The 15,749-nt window shown below is 44.6% G+C and overlaps 1 protein-coding gene across 1 annotated transcript in view; it reads right to left on the minus strand.

The window, feature by feature from the left end:
* ABLIM1 (actin binding LIM protein 1) overlaps positions 1-15,749 on the minus strand; it is a 185,261-nt gene that overhangs the window by 156,529 nt on the left and 12,983 nt on the right. The window lies entirely within an intron of this gene.

Consider the following 15,749-nt stretch of genomic DNA (forward strand, 5'->3'; position numbering starts at 1 on the left):
CTATGTGGACGCCTCTGAACCTCAGACTCCTCTCCCATAAAAGAAGGGGGATTGGATCTGAGGCTCTTTCCAGGCTCTAAAATCATATGATGGGGTTTACAGGGATTATTCTTTCAGTTTCCAGAGTGTAGCCTTCAGAGAATGGAAGTTATTGTGACCGCCCTGCCCCAGGATAGGATTACAGGCTCCCCTGACAAAAGACCAAGAGAGAAGACAGCAAGAGGATGCCTGTGACTTGACGCTACCCAAGGGTCTTCACTGAACTTGCAGTTTGTTCAGCCAGAAAATGCAGAGAGGCGTTTTTAGCTATTAAATTCCTTTTCTGATTTGGGTCCTCAGAAGGAGGTATCATGCGATATATAAAAACGTATTGCATAAGTACCGACATGAGCGTGATAGGGGATAAGAACAGTGAGCCTAAAATTAATCAACCAACACAAAGAACAAAGGTCATTTGTTTTTCAAACAGTAAAACCTGGTTGGACGTGGTGAGAAAGGGGGGTGTGGGCAGGTATTGCTGAAACTGAACTTCGAAATCACCTCCTGGCAAGGAGCTCTCTATACACGCCAAGTATAAGAGCACATTGTTTCTCTCGGACCATGTAACGTTCACATTTCGCCTGGAAGGAGCTTGAACAAGACAGTCCAAATAGTCCATTACTAGCTAGATTCTCAGGAACAAGGTTCTTCTTGTGAGCCTGAGACTAGGAGCAGGTGTAGTTTCGGGTTCAACACCTGATCTGAATTTTCTGCACTGGACCCTGAAGTGTTTGGCAAAGGTGCCAACATCATGATACCCCCGCATTTCCCTATCGGCCTGCTGGGATCTCTCTTGGAAACCTATATTCACAACAGAAGTCAGTACTGCCTGAAGGAATTAAGAAGGGACATGCTTCCAAGATCTCTAAACAACCACTGACTTCTAAAGTGATGTGCAATACAGCCAAAAATCGATTAACCTGGGCATTAAAAAAAAAGTTTCCCATAACACTGTCTGCTTTCTGCAAGGTTTTTCATGTGTTTGTTTCAAATTCTTGCTTCCAGTACAAATGGAGGAAAATAATATTTATTTAGCATCTGTCTCTAAGTACCAGGCTCCCCTATTGGTGAGGTGTTTACACATAAGTCATTTTATTCCATCCTCACCACCCCTATCTCACTATGGTGGGTAATACTGTTCCCATTGGACAGATGAGGAAACCAAGCCTCAGAGAAGCTGAGCAGCCTGCTCAAAGTACAGTAAGTGGAGGCTCAAAGATCTACACCCGGGCCTTTCTGACTCCCAAGCTCATGTGCTTCCTGGGCCATTTGTCTAAATCAGAAATTATTATCAGCCCAGCAATGACTGTTATAAATTGGGCAATAATTTATTTAGGTGGGCTCAAGAGCTGTTTCAAAGCCACAACTAGGACTTGGCTTGTAAAGGCTTATACACTGTGTGCAGTAAAATATTGCTAGCTGGGCATGGTACCCAGGTGGTGATCCTCAAGATAGTGCTGTGGATCCCCTTTATCAGAACCCTCTGTGTCATGTATTAAGAATGTAGATTCCTACATGCACCCCAGTGTTCACTGCAGCACTATTTACAATAGGTGGGACATGGAAACAACCCATGTCAATCAACAGATGAATGGATAAAGGTGTGGTACACATATACAATAGACTATTACTCAGCCACTAGAAAGAATGAAATAATGCCATTTGCAGCATCATGAATGGACCTGGAGATTATCATATTAAGTGAAAGAAGTCAGACAGAGAAAGAGAAATAATGTATGGTATCCCTTACATGTGGAATCTAGAAAGAAACGATACAAATGACTCTCAGAGAACCAATTTATGATTCCCAGCAGGGAAGGATAGGGGAAAGGGATAGTTTGGGATGGACATGTACACACTGCCATAATTAAAATGGATAACGTATAAAGTACTGCCTCCCAGGTGGCTCAGTGGTAAAGAATCCACCTGCAATGCAGGAGACTCGGGTTCCATTCCTGAGTTAGGAAGATCCCCTGGAGAAGGAATTGGCAACCCACTGCAGTATTCTTGCCTGGGAAATCCCATGGACAGAGGAGCCTGGCGGGTTACAGTCCCTGGGGTCTCAAAAGAGTTAGACATATTTAGTGATTACAACAACAAGTTCCTACCGTAAGGCACAGGGAATTCCGCTCAATGTTATGTGACAGCTGGGATGGGAGGGAAGTCTGGGGAAGAATGTATACATGTATATGTGTGGCTGAGTGTCTTTGCTGTCCACGTGAAACCATCATAACATTGTTAATCAGCTATTACCAATAAAAAATAAAAAGTTAAAAAATAAAAATAAAAATGCAGGTTCCTCAACCCCACTGAACTAGGGGTTAAAGTCAGGAGACCTATCATTTTAGTAAGTTCCTCAAGTGATTCTACATACTACAGTTTCAGAACGATTGTCCCCATAGAATTCAGACAATATTGTGAAGCAAGTTACAGAGGAGAGTTAGAGTGGAAAAAATTAACCCACAAGACCATCCATCTCAGAAACAGTATTAGATAGAACACAGTGGATCTCTTGACCACGAGGGAGAATGCATTTTTGGATGAGAAACTGCACTGCAGTTTCTCTTGACACTTGAATTTTTTATAACTAAGCAAGCTGGCTATGCTGAGTAATGATGAGGGAAGGAAAATATCACTTCACTTCTTGGCTCTCCCCTTTGTCTCCACAAAGGTGCCAGGGCAAAGGCTGGCACCAGTCATGAAGTCAGAATTGGGATCAGCATCTGCATTTTGCAAGCATTTCCCTTTGGAAATATATATTACACTGCAAAATCCTCCATGCCCAGAGATGACCTCTGTTTTCACCCAGAGATGAGTGGAGACTTTATCATTTTACTTACTGTTCCATCATGCATCAGCCAAGGCAGACACATTTCAGAACCACCTACTTGTGAAGAAATGGGCTTTGCTTGTTAGAGGACAGACTCCAAAGACCAAAAGAGACTCAGTATTGATTTCATCCCAACCCAAATCAGGATAGAGAAAAGAATGTCTCTCCTTTTTCAAGCTCAATAAAGAGGCTTTACATAACTTCCTTTGGCAGTTTGGTTAATACCAAATGTATGTTCTTTGGCTCAATTCTACATTTTTGAAATATGCTGAGTCAGCTGCAATATAAAAATGACATTAATTCCGTACTCCTCTTATTTGCCAGCTGGCCCTGTTCCTACTTTTTCCTTGATTGCTTCATCTTTCAGAGCCTGGGTGGTCCCTCCTTATTCTACTGATGGGGAAAATGAGGAGCCAAGAGCTTACATTCCTTGCCCAAAGTCAGCCCCGAATTATTGGCAGAGGTACACTTAGCACTTGGACTTCCCAGGTCTTTCTACTGTACCAAGTAGTCAGTGGTTCATCCTGGAATTTGGGCAGACATAGTTAAAATTTTCCATGGCTCATCAGTTTGTTGCTACAATAAGAATAATACTATGGAAAACCTGAAGCATGGTTGCACATCTCCTTAACAGTGAGGGACTGTGTATGAAGAGCCGAGAGTCTGTTTGCCTGAAAAGGCTAAGGGATTCCTCCACTCCAGTTTGGAGGGGTTCTGGAGACTCAGTTAAGGCAATCTATTGCAAGCCTAAGGTGAGTTCCACACTGCCTTTCAAAGTCAAGCAAAGCAGGTTAGCCTTATCCCTGAGACTCGAGTGTAGAACAGGAGCCACAGTTCCATTAGAATCTGTTACTTTGGAAACGCCTACTGGCGATTACAGGTAATGAGACTGGGACAGGAAGTGGAGATCACTAAGGAAAACGGTCACCTTCGGTGTCCTCAAACAGAGGAAATTATGGCCTTGGGAGGAAAACTAAAATGATTAGGTGGAGTCCTTCCTAATATTCCAGAACCAGCTTCACCTCATCTAAATTCCTCCTATCTGGGGGGACAGACCATAAAACTAGACCACTAGAATCAGAACATCTGAGAAAGCAGATTAGAAATAAAAATCTCTTTAGTGGGTGACTATCGTGAGCCTACATGACAGCATTCATATGCATTATAATTGCCCTGGGCTATTTGAACTATTCATATCTGTCAAGATGGTGGAGTAGAAGGGTGTGTGCTCATCTTTTCCTGCAAGAACTCCAAAATTGCTGAAAAACCATCGACAGGAGAATGTTGGATCCCACCAATAAAAGATACCACTTTACTTTGCCCACAAACATACGTATGGTCAAAGCTATGGTTTTTCCAGTAGTCATTTATGGATGTGAGAGTTGGACCATAAAGAAAGCTGAGCACCAAAGAATTGATGCTTTTGAACTGACTCTTGAGAGTCTCTTGGACTGCAAGGAGATTCAACCAGTCAATCCTAAAGAAAATCAGTCCTGAATATTCATTGGGAGGATTGATACTAAAGCTGAAGCTTCAATACTTTGGCCACGTGATGCTGACTCATTAGAAAAGACCCTGATGCTGGGAAAGGTTGAAGACAGGAGAAGGGGATAACAGAGGACAAGATGGTTGGAAGGCATCACCAACTCAACTGACATGAGTTTGAGCAAGCTCCAGGAACTGGTGATGGACAGAGAAGTCTGGCATGCTGCAATCCATGGGATTGCAAGGAGTTGGACGTGACTGAGCAGCTGAACTGAACTGATTTGAACTATTCAGAGTCTCCCAGGTAATATATTCCCCTCCCAAGTGCCCTTCCCTCTAATTAGCAGCATCACTCTCTCCACCAGCCTTTGAAACCACACCTGGCTTGATGGTTTTCAAAACCCTTCCATCTGCATTATCTCAAGTCACTCTCACAAGAGCCTTATGAGGTAGGAAGAACAGTAACAGTCAAGCCCATTTTTAAAACAGGCAGACTGAGACTCAGAGGGACAAAATAACTCACCCAAGGTGACACAGCCATGAAACAGAGAGTCGGCAATAAACCAACGCAGTGCTCTTTACACCCAAACAATCCCCTAATCACTGGTGCTTGGAACCTTTCAGTCATCCTGATCCCACCCTCTCATTCATCCCCCATGAAATTCTATCCACCCTTCCATCCTCTAGTCATCCCTTCGCTCACTACATGAATCCTGCCTTCAACCCCTTTCTCAAGATTGCTGAGACTTCCCAGCACCTTGGCTCTTTCTTCTTCAATGTGACCTTGGAAGTGCAGGTCACTCAAAGAGGTGGACATCACTCCCCACTCCTTAAGCTCAGGCTGTGCTTGGTGATTTCATTCCAGAGGGGACAGTATGGAAGGTGGGTGGGAGAGAACCTTCACAGTGAACAAATCTGACAGGCACTACTTCACCCGGGTGATCAAGGTCAACATCAACAATCAACATCATGTTGACAGTGTGTACCTCTGATATGATGTGATGACAACTGGCACTTTGCCCCCAGGACCTTCTCTCCCAAAAACTTCATAACCCTAGTCGAATCATGAGAAAATCCCCAAAATGAGGGACTTTGCACAAAAACCTGATTAGTACTCTTCAAATCATCAAGATCATCAAAAACAAGAAGCAAAGTCACATTGTCACAGCCAGGAGGAGCCGAAAATGATATGATGATTAAATGCAGTATGGTGTCCTGGATGGAATCCCAGAACAGGAAAAAGACATGAGAAAAAACCAAATAAATATAAATAAAATACAGACTTAAGTTAACAATGTGTCAATCTTGGTTCATTAACTATTACAAAAGAATTATGTTAATGCAAGATGTTACTCACATGGAAAACTAGTATATGGAAACTATTATTTTCTCAAATTTTCTGTAAGTCTAAGACTGCTCTAAAAATAAAATTTATTCAAATAAAAACAAAATAACTTTCATTATTTCTCCTAGTCCCAATCCATCAAATCTAAAGTTCTTGGTACTATTTCAGAGATCTTCAGTAACATGACCCATGATAACTATTTAGATATTTAAGAAGGAACTACATTTGTTAAGTACTTCTCACTGTGTTGATTGGTTCTGAACTCAGGCCAACCTGAAAGATAAACACTAAAGTCCTCTGCTGTCCATTTGTACAAATATACAAAGCCTCCTTTGATGAGGCCTCCTGACTACTTCCTGATCTTCATCTTCCTTGCCTTCACTCACAACATATGCCTCACTTAGAATAACTTCTCCTCTCCTCATCTGCTTGCTCATTGGAAGGAAAGCTATGACCAACCTAGACAGCATATTAAAAAGCAGAGACATTTCTTTGTCAAAAAAGGTCCATCTAGTCAAAGCTATGGTTTTTCCAGTAGTCATGTATGGATGTGAGAGTTGGACCATAAAGAAAGCTGAGTGCTGAAGAATTAATGCTTTTGAACTGTGGTGTTGGAGAAGACTCTTGAGAGTCCCTTGGACAGCAAGGAGATCAAACTATTCAACCCTAAAGGACATCAATCATGACTATTCATTGAAAGAACTGATGCTGAAGCTCCAATACTTTGGCCACCTGATGCGAAAAGCTAATTCATTAGAAAAGACCCTGATGCTGGGAAAGATTGAAGGCAGGAGGAGAAGGGGGCAACAGAGGATGTGATGGCTGGATGGCATCACCGACTCAATGGACATGAGTTTGAGCAAGCTTCAGGAGATGATGAAGGACGGGGAAGCATGGCGTGCTGCAGTCCATGGGGTCACAAAGAATCGGACACGACTGAGTGATTAAACAACTCCTCATATGCTCAAATCCAACATGACACACAAGGCCTAGTCCACATCCTCGCTCTTATCTGAAGCTATCACTGTAGTTTATATTCATAAAATATTTCATTCTCCTTCAAATCCTAAAGCACTAAACACCTGCACTATCGTCCAGCACTTAATTGTCTCTTGTTTTGTGTTTGCTTTTGTTTTACAACGCATCAGTCCTGACCCTACAAAATCCCAAGCTCAGTGTTCAATTTCTCCAGATGTCTGGGATTCTTCTGATATCAAATAAACTAAGCTGTTCTCTCTGTGCCCAGTTGAATTTTTATATCAGGGAAAACAAGGTTACCATTCAATACCACTAGTGAGGTACCCCCCCCCATGAAGCTAGAGACTCCTGAACATATGACATCTCAAGATCACTCTGTAACACTATTCTATTATTGCAACAAGAACAATTTATTGAATACTTACTATGTCCGAGGTCCTGTCATAAGTGTTTTATCCCTGCAATCACAGATAATCTTACAACTGCCTTTCAGGGGGCGTTGTTTCATTATTCCTGTTTTGCAGAGCGGAATACCAAAGCAAGGAGTTCAAAACTTTGTTCAAGAGCACACAGCAAGGAAGTCTTCTGACTTCCAAAGCCCAGGCTCTGAAGCACTGGGTAGGGGGTTTCCACAGGAAAGTCTTGTGCAGCCTAGACGGAAACCATGCTGGTGTGATGTACTAGTTTCTGATTATACAGTTCAGAAATGCTGAATACCCGGCTGCATGAGAATCCCAAAGGTAACACTGCTAGTAAATAAGCAGATGGGAAATAGCTCTTCAAACACCAAAAGAAGTTATTTCAGGCTGCAGCGATTTACGGGAAAAGAACACTTGCTGGGGAAGGGGAACAGACCGAGGAAAAGCAACCCGACTTCAGGAGGACCCTGCCTGCAGCCTCCGCTCTGAGCAGAGGTCTGGGCTGGAAAATTGTCTCCGGTTAGGACTGGTCTAGATTTGCAATCACACAATGATATTCCACTGGTCAGCTTGGTTTCTGCCTAAAGACAGGAATCTTGTTCTCCTGGGAGTCTACATTTCAGAGAGACTGCTTCACTACTAAGAATACTTTCTAAGCTTCTACCGCATTGTTGCTGTTTAGTTGCTAATTTGTGAAGTGAAGTCGCTCAGTTGTGTATGCTCTTTGTGACCCCATGAACTGTAGCCTATCAGGCTCCTCCGTCCATGAAATTTTCCAGGCAAGAGTATGTGAGTGTGTTGCCATTTCCTTCTCCAGAGGATCTTCCCGACCCAGGGATTGAAGCCGGGTCTCCAGAATTGCAGGCAGATGCTTTACCATCTGAGCCACCAGTCGCATCCAAGTTTTTTGCGACCCCCATGGACTGTAGCCCACCAGGCTCCTCTGTTCATGGGACTTCCCAGGCAAGAATACTGGAGTGGGTTGCCATTTCCTTCTCCAAGGAATCTTCCTGACCCAGGGATCAAATCTGCTTTTCCTGCATTGGCTTGTGGATTTTTTTTAACCACTAAGCCACCAGGGAAGCCCTTCTACCCATCAGTTCCCACTTAATTATAAACACGTATCACACAGATGTGTTCTCCCTCCTACCACTTCTCTCTGCCTCCTATTCCCTTTCTTTATGCTAGAGTGGCACTATTATTGAGCCTAGGAATCAAGAAACTCAAGAGTTTAAATAAATGCATAGAGTGCTTAATTCACAGTTTACCTAAAAGTCCATTTCCTACTGTGGCAAGTGGTAGTTACAGGAAGCTACCCACTGTTACTGTGTTGTTAGTTACCCAAAATGATCCTTCCCTTGAATAGGCTTCCGTGACCTAATTTTCTCCCACCACGTTAGTCTGGTAATCAGGATTATTATTTGGCTCAAAGCACGGGGCTGCCTTAGCACAAACATTCCTAGCGAGGAGTCGGACAGCTCTAACTTTCTGCCACTTTGGGCTTTCCACTTGTAAGAGGTCCCAGTATCTGCCGTTTCTTTTCTGAGCCAATGCCATAGGCCTCTGCTATTCCTCCCAACATAAAAGACACCGTCAGCCATGGGGCAGCTGGGATCCTGATTATAGAAACAGCCCAGGCTCTAATCCAGTTAATCTGATTCTCCCAAGGCAAAGAGGTGCTAGGATTATAAAAATTCAGCTAGGAAATTTCCTCCGTGTAAATCATAGGATGCTTCTACCCTGCCAGGCTACTGCTGCCTTTTACGTATAAAGGTTAATCTTAGAAAGGGCTTAACATCAGCTTGGGTGTCTTATCCTCCTGCTTCTAAAAGACTGACTCCCTCGACACACCTTTCGGTTGAGATGACTCACTGAGGCAACACCCTTCTTTGACCTCTCCTAGTCCATCTCTGACAGCACCGAGTGATTTAACTTTGGAGCCCAGTCATGGGTATAAAGCCCCACCTCTCCTCTTGAACAGTAATTAGAAAGGATCGTGGGTTAGGAATGAGGAGACTCCCAGTCCTGCATCTCCTGCCATGTGCCTCCACTTCCCCGAGGCCACACAAAAGGGCTTAAGAATACCTCACAGGGTGGAAATGGAGACAACGGGAGGTCATCTTCTCATGGGCGCCCCCACAGCGCCGGCCTGACACATTGATGCCCGAGTCAGCTGAATGTCGAGAGAGGCAGTCACTAATCCCTATGAGCAGGAATTTCTAAAGTATAATAAAAATCCCTGCTGAAATGTGATACAGCCTTTTAAGGTCACCCAGGGCTCTCAAATTGTCCCTGCACCAGCAATTCCATTTAGAAGCGGATCAAGTCGAAAAATTGGGCTGTGACTTAAGCCTGAAGCCTGCTGCCAGAACACCACATCTTTCTGGACTGCTGGAAGAGTCACCTCTGTGCTGACTCTGAGGCTGGGAGGGATGCTGGTCCCCCTGGGTCCATTGAGGGTACTCAGATGAAGACTGAGGGTCACAGGCTATCAGCATTTAGGCCTCGGGTCCTGGGATGGGGTTTAACTTTAGGCCTGAAACCACCATGGCCTTCTCCAAATCCAGACACGAGAGGTGTTTAAAAAAACAAAGAACCAAGAAGTTGATTCAGGGCCAGGATGCTTCCCAGCCATGTTTGGCTTTTTGATTTTTGGCTGCTTCTACTTATTAGTGCACTCGGAATTACTAATTAGTTAAACAGTATTTAAATAGCCACTACGGAGAACAGCAGGGAGATTCCTTAAAAAACTAGGAATAAAATTACCAGGGGGCCCAGCATTCCCACTACTGGGCACATATCCTGAGAAAACCCTGATTGGAAAAGACACTTGTACCCCATTGTTCATTGCAGCACTATTTACAATAGCTGGAACATGGAAGCAATCTTGATGCCCAGCAACAGAGGAATGGATAAAGAAGCTGTCATACATATATACGATGCAATATTACTCAGCCATAAAAAGGAACATATTTGAGTCAGTTCTAATGATGATGAACCTAGAGCCTATTATACAGAGTGAAGTAAGTCAGAAAGAGAAAAACAAATATCATATATTAACGCATATATATGGAGTCTAGAAAGACGGTCCTGAGGAACTTATTTGCAGGGTAGCAGTGGAAACACACACATAGAGAACAGACTTGCAGACACAGCTGGGGAAGGGGCGGGTGGGACAAATTGAGAGAGTAGCATGGAAACATACACATTACCACATGTAAAACAGATAACCAGTGGGGATTTGCTCTATGACTCAGGGACTCTATGCTCTATGACTCTAACTGGTGCTCTGTGACAACCGAGAGGGGTAGGATGGGGTGGGAGGTGGGAGGAAGGTTCAAGAGGGAGGTGACATATGTATACCTGTGACTGATTCATGTTGATGTATGGCAGAGACCAATACAATATTGTAAAGCAATTATTATCCAATTAAAAATAAATTTTTTAAAAAAATTTTAAAAAATAGTATTTTAGACAAACTAATGAACATAGTTAATGTGTGTATGCTTAGATTAACCTCAGTGAGCGCTCAAGCACCAAGAGTGGTGAGCTGCTTTGGCTCCTGCCTGCTGCAGATAGCTGGCTGCACAAAGCTCTGCCCAACTGTATGCTCAGTGACTTCATCTTAGTAGCCTGACGTCAGCCATGGGGAGGGTATTTACACCACGGAAACCAGCAGACTTAACCAATCAGGGCTTTGCCCTGTGCCTACTCCCTGAGTCTGCTGTTACACATTTACTAACATAGCAGTGTGCCCGAGGCTTGCCTGCTAGGAAACAGCAACGTGAGGCTTTTAATTCACATGGCGGTAAATTTCAGAAACGAGATTTGAATCCTCTCCGAAGCGGCCTTCCCGCTCCCGCTCTGTGTGAATAAACACACACCATCACCTCTCCCCGGGTCTTTCTGGAGTCTGCACACCCAAGGGGAAGAGGAAAGCGAAGGACCTGAATTCATAGCATCCAACATGCAGAGTCACACATGATCTTACAAACGCTGGGACTGCTCTTTAGGTATTTAGGCTCCTTCCAGAAATGAAGTTCTGACTTGTTCAGGCTTTCTGTATGACATAACTCCACCCAGTGTTACCTTTGCATGAAAAGGCAAACACACAGAATCTATACATGTCACCTTGCCAGGTATGTTCCTAGTCACCCAGGTGACAGAAAACCTGACCCTGGGTGGTTTGATCATTCTCTCATTTAACTTCAGGGATTCATCCGCAGGAGTGGGAGAAAAGAGATTATTTCCTGAAGTTGAGCAAAGCTCAGACCGAGTAAAATCTATCACTGGGAAAGAAAGAAATATATTTGAAGTTCAACATGGGACCGGAGGAGAGGACAGAGAGACATTAAATAAACACCTCCATTGAAACTCCTGAATTCCAACGCTTGGGAAATAACTTCTTATCTACAGTCAACAAATAATGACCATGTGAGCGGCGCTGTGTGTGCTGTGCTGTCCCAGGCCTTCTGGGGAACTGTGGAGACAGACCACCCAGGCCCCCCCAGTGACGTGCACAGCACACAGGAAGCGCTCCCTGGGGAGCTGATCAATGCAGAGAGAAAGTGCTGTCCTGGGAGGGTAGGACAGTCTTTTGTCCTAGGCTAGGACTTCGGAGTGCTTCCCTGGTGGCTCAGCTGGTAAAGAATCTGCCTGCAGTGCCGGAGACCTGGGCTTGATCTCTGGGTTGGGAAGATCCCCTGGAGAAGGGAACGGCAACCCTCTCCAGAATTCTGGCCTGGAGAATTTCAGGGACTATATAGTCTATGGGGTTGCAAAGAGTCGGACACGACTGAGGACTTCTGAAGAGAGAAGCATGCAGTAGGCTGGGACAAACAGCTGGAGAAAGTTTCAGGGAGGAGGGAGGGGAATTTGAGACCATAGTGTGGGCAGAAGGTGAATAGTGACAAGGGAGAATGTTTTAAGGGGAGGGAGGGTGGGAGCCAGGCCTGGAGGTGGGAGAGCCACAGTTTGTTGGGCGGCCTTCTGACCCAGAGGCTTCATGGGCAAAAGCAATGTAAGGTGAAAGTGACAGCCCTTCTTCCAAGATATTCATGTAAATCCCAGAAACTGGCCTCAAAGAGTTTACAGTTTAATAGGGTAGGGTAGGTAGAGGAAGGCGAAGGAAAGGAGAGACAGACAGATAAGGAGACAGAGAGATGGAGAAAGAGAAAGAATGTAAATGGAAATATAAGGTAGAGAGTAAATCATGTGCTGCAATAAAAGTGAGAAACCAGAAAAAAAATTCAAGATGAAAGTATCCTCTCAGCTGGACCCTTAAGAAAGGGTAGCAGGCAGGATTTAAGTGAGTGGGAAGGAAGAGTAAGGCATGGTAGACAACGGAGGGGTGGGATGGGGTATGTTTGGGGCCCATCAGGACACCTGGTTTGGCTTAAACGTAGTGAGCAAAGAGCAACATGGAATAGAAGATAGTGAACAAGGTTCGTCCTGGACATCCTTGCAGGGTAAGCTAAGCACCAGACTCTGCAGCCTCCTCACCTCCCCGGGAAGGAGGTCTGGAGATGAATGATAGTATCAGCGTACAGTTAGCCTATTTCTTGGGTGCTGAGTTAGGACCATCTCGCAGCTCGCAGTGCAGGCAAATTGGGAGCCATGCGCTAGGACAAGATGGCTCTCAGGGAGGGGTCCCCTCCAGCCGTGAGATGACCACAACCTGGATTCTGGTCGGACAGACCTCATGTGAATCCAGGCTCCACCCCTCGTAGCTCTGTGATCTTGAAACAAGTTACTTTTCTTCCCCAAGCCTTACTTTCCTCATCTGTAAAATGGGGATAAATTCTGTTCAGACACTTATGAGGATAAATGAGTTAATGTCTGTAAAGTGCCTGGCACTTTTCCCAACAGACAGTGAGCATGCACCAAAGGGAAGCCATGATGGTCCCCACAGTGTTTCAGTGAGGGAATATGGTGAGCTGTAGTTTAAGGCCCTTGATCATAAATAGATAACCATGTGCTCCACCTGAAACACAAATATGCTGAATTTCCAACTCTGCTCTTTTATGACTTTTAGCAACAGACACATGCTCTTCTGCTGGGTAACACCCAGTGAATATTCAGTGCGCTTAATGAATCTTATAACTTTCTGTATCATCATTTCAGGTTAACTTATAAAAACAAAATAGCAGTTTTGTTTTATCAGCATATAATTCACATATCCTAAAATCTAACAGCATAAAATTCACATATCCTAAAATCTACCCATTTAAAGTGCACAACTCAATGTCTTTAGGAACATTCACATTATTATGTGACCATAACCATAAGTTGTAATTTTGGTATTTTTTGGTACATTTTTATCATCCCGAAAAGAGATCCCACACCCATTAGCAGTCACACCCCAACCCTACTCTGCTTGTGCATGCGTGCTAAGTCACTTCAGTTGTGTCTGACTATTTGTGACGCTATGACTGTAGCCTGCCAGGCGCCTCTGTCCATGGGATTCTCCAGGCATTAATACTGGAGTGGGTTGCCATGCCCTTCTCCAGGGAATCTTCCTGACCCAGGGATGGAACCCACGTCTCTTATGTCTGTTGCACTGGCAGGCAGGTTCTTTACCAGTATCGCCACCTGGAAGCCCTTCCCCTGTTCAAACCTGGACAACCACAAATCTATTTTCTGTCTCTATCTATTTTAAATAGTAGGTCTGACTTGCATCTGTTAGTCTCAGCTTCTCAACATAAGCACAGTAATCAGAAGGAAAAACTGTACAGGCACAAACAAGGATTTTCCAATACCCTCCACACACCCCACCCCTTACTAAGGCATGGAATCCTCTCTGCTAAAGTATATCTTTGTTTTCCACCAACACATCCCCACTCTGACAAGTGTCCTCATTATCACTTCATTTCTGCTGCCTTCTTGAGAAAGAGCCCATTAGAAGAAAAAAAAAAAAATTGAATGAGATACCATCAGACCCAGTTCACTTCTCATGTGGGAGTTTTCACAAACACAACTTGCCTAGAGGTATGTCAACACTGGAGATTTGCCAGAAAACTAGAAACAAGAGGATGTACGTCTGAGTAATTTCTGAGTAATTGGTTCCTCACCAAGTAGGGTGCTAGGAGGGGTTTAGGGGACAGTTGGGAAGAACGCACAGAGTTTATGTCTTCAAACAGTGTGGGCTTTTGACTCATGCATTCAATTCCTTTGCTACAGAGCAACTTTTAAGGGCATAATTCAAGCAGATCATACCACCAACTAAGGCCTCCAGGCAGCTTCTGCTGCGTTATCCAAGACGCCCTAGGGTAGCCCACAGAGCCCACCTACCAGTCTGGTCTCTTCTCACGCCCTCTTCACACTGCTCTCCAAGCTCCAGTTCCTGCTACTTCAAGATCTCCTCCTGCCCTCTGCTCTCCCAGAAGCCTCGTCCCCCAGGTATTTGCAGACTGGCTCCTGCTCTTCCCGTCTCATCCTAAAGCAGCTCCCATGCCAACCTTCCGAGAGCTCTCCTGGGACCACCCAGGTAGAATGAATCTGCCTACTCCCCCCATCTCTGTTTACTTGCTTTAAACTTAGCACCACCTATACATTTTCTTTCTTTTCTGTCCTCTATTAAAAGGTTACTGTCACTGTATTCCCAGGGTCTGGCACAGTTCCTGGCACAAGGTCTGTGCTCTATAAATGTGGGATCAGTGTGTTCTTTCCCTTAATACTAGCCTGGTTTTCTGTCTCTTTTCCATAGTAACAGCCTTTGGGTGACATAGAAAGTTGGTTAAATGCCTTGTGTTTGCCAACAGTCTCTATCAATTAGTCTCTATCAATTCTGAAGATGTCAATAAACCCAACTAATGACATAAGATACAAGACTTGCTTAAATTTCTGATTCAGGAAAACAAAAACAAAAGCTGAAGGAATGAGCTTACTGGTGGGCCAGTTTCAAATCCACTATGGCCAAGCTTCTCTCTGAATGAGAACCACACAAAGGAGCGCAATTTCCAGTTGAACTGACCTGAGGCAGGAGCGGAGGTGGCATCAGAGCCTTGGAAAGGCTAAACAAGGGCCCTGTCCCCAGAGCATGACATGACATGACATGACATGATGATGGGAGGAGCCAGCAGGGGCTGCTGCAGGGTGGGTGGACAGCTTCCTCGGCAAGAATCCTGGGCACACCCGGCTTCTAGCCTCCAACTTTTCAGAACAACTGTTCTTACAAAATCCACACATCCCTGCACCAAATTATCATCAGACATCTTGTTTCATTCCACAAGGTGAAAATGAACTAGGATTGGCAGCTCACTTGCCCAGGGGGTGTGGGGCTCAAGGAGCCAGCCGGGGGAGGTCCTTAGTGATGTTTTATCCCAGGACAGTAGTGATGACTGGCCACGGGAAGCCACGCGTGTGGTCCAGAGCAGGGTCTCATGACAAAAAGGTACACAGTCTTACTCGGCTTGAGGTGAACTTCGAAGAGACGGCCGAGCAGGAATGGGTGGTTCCTCAACTCACCCATTCAGCTTTGTTCACTTGCCTGCATCCTCAAACTAATCTGCTCACTGAACTCCATCCCAGGGAACACAGTGGCCCCTTCACACACAGCTTTACTCAGTCCAGAGGGATAATAATAATAATGGCGTCAAGAGCAAGCGATTACTGAGCTCTTGCTGTGAGCTTCTCTAGTGGCTTAGATGGTAAA

The sequence above is a fragment of the Muntiacus reevesi genome, chromosome 2, assembly GCF_963930625.1.
Source record: "Muntiacus reevesi chromosome 2, mMunRee1.1, whole genome shotgun sequence".
NCBI classification, from domain to species: domain Eukaryota; kingdom Metazoa; phylum Chordata; class Mammalia; order Artiodactyla; family Cervidae; genus Muntiacus; species Muntiacus reevesi.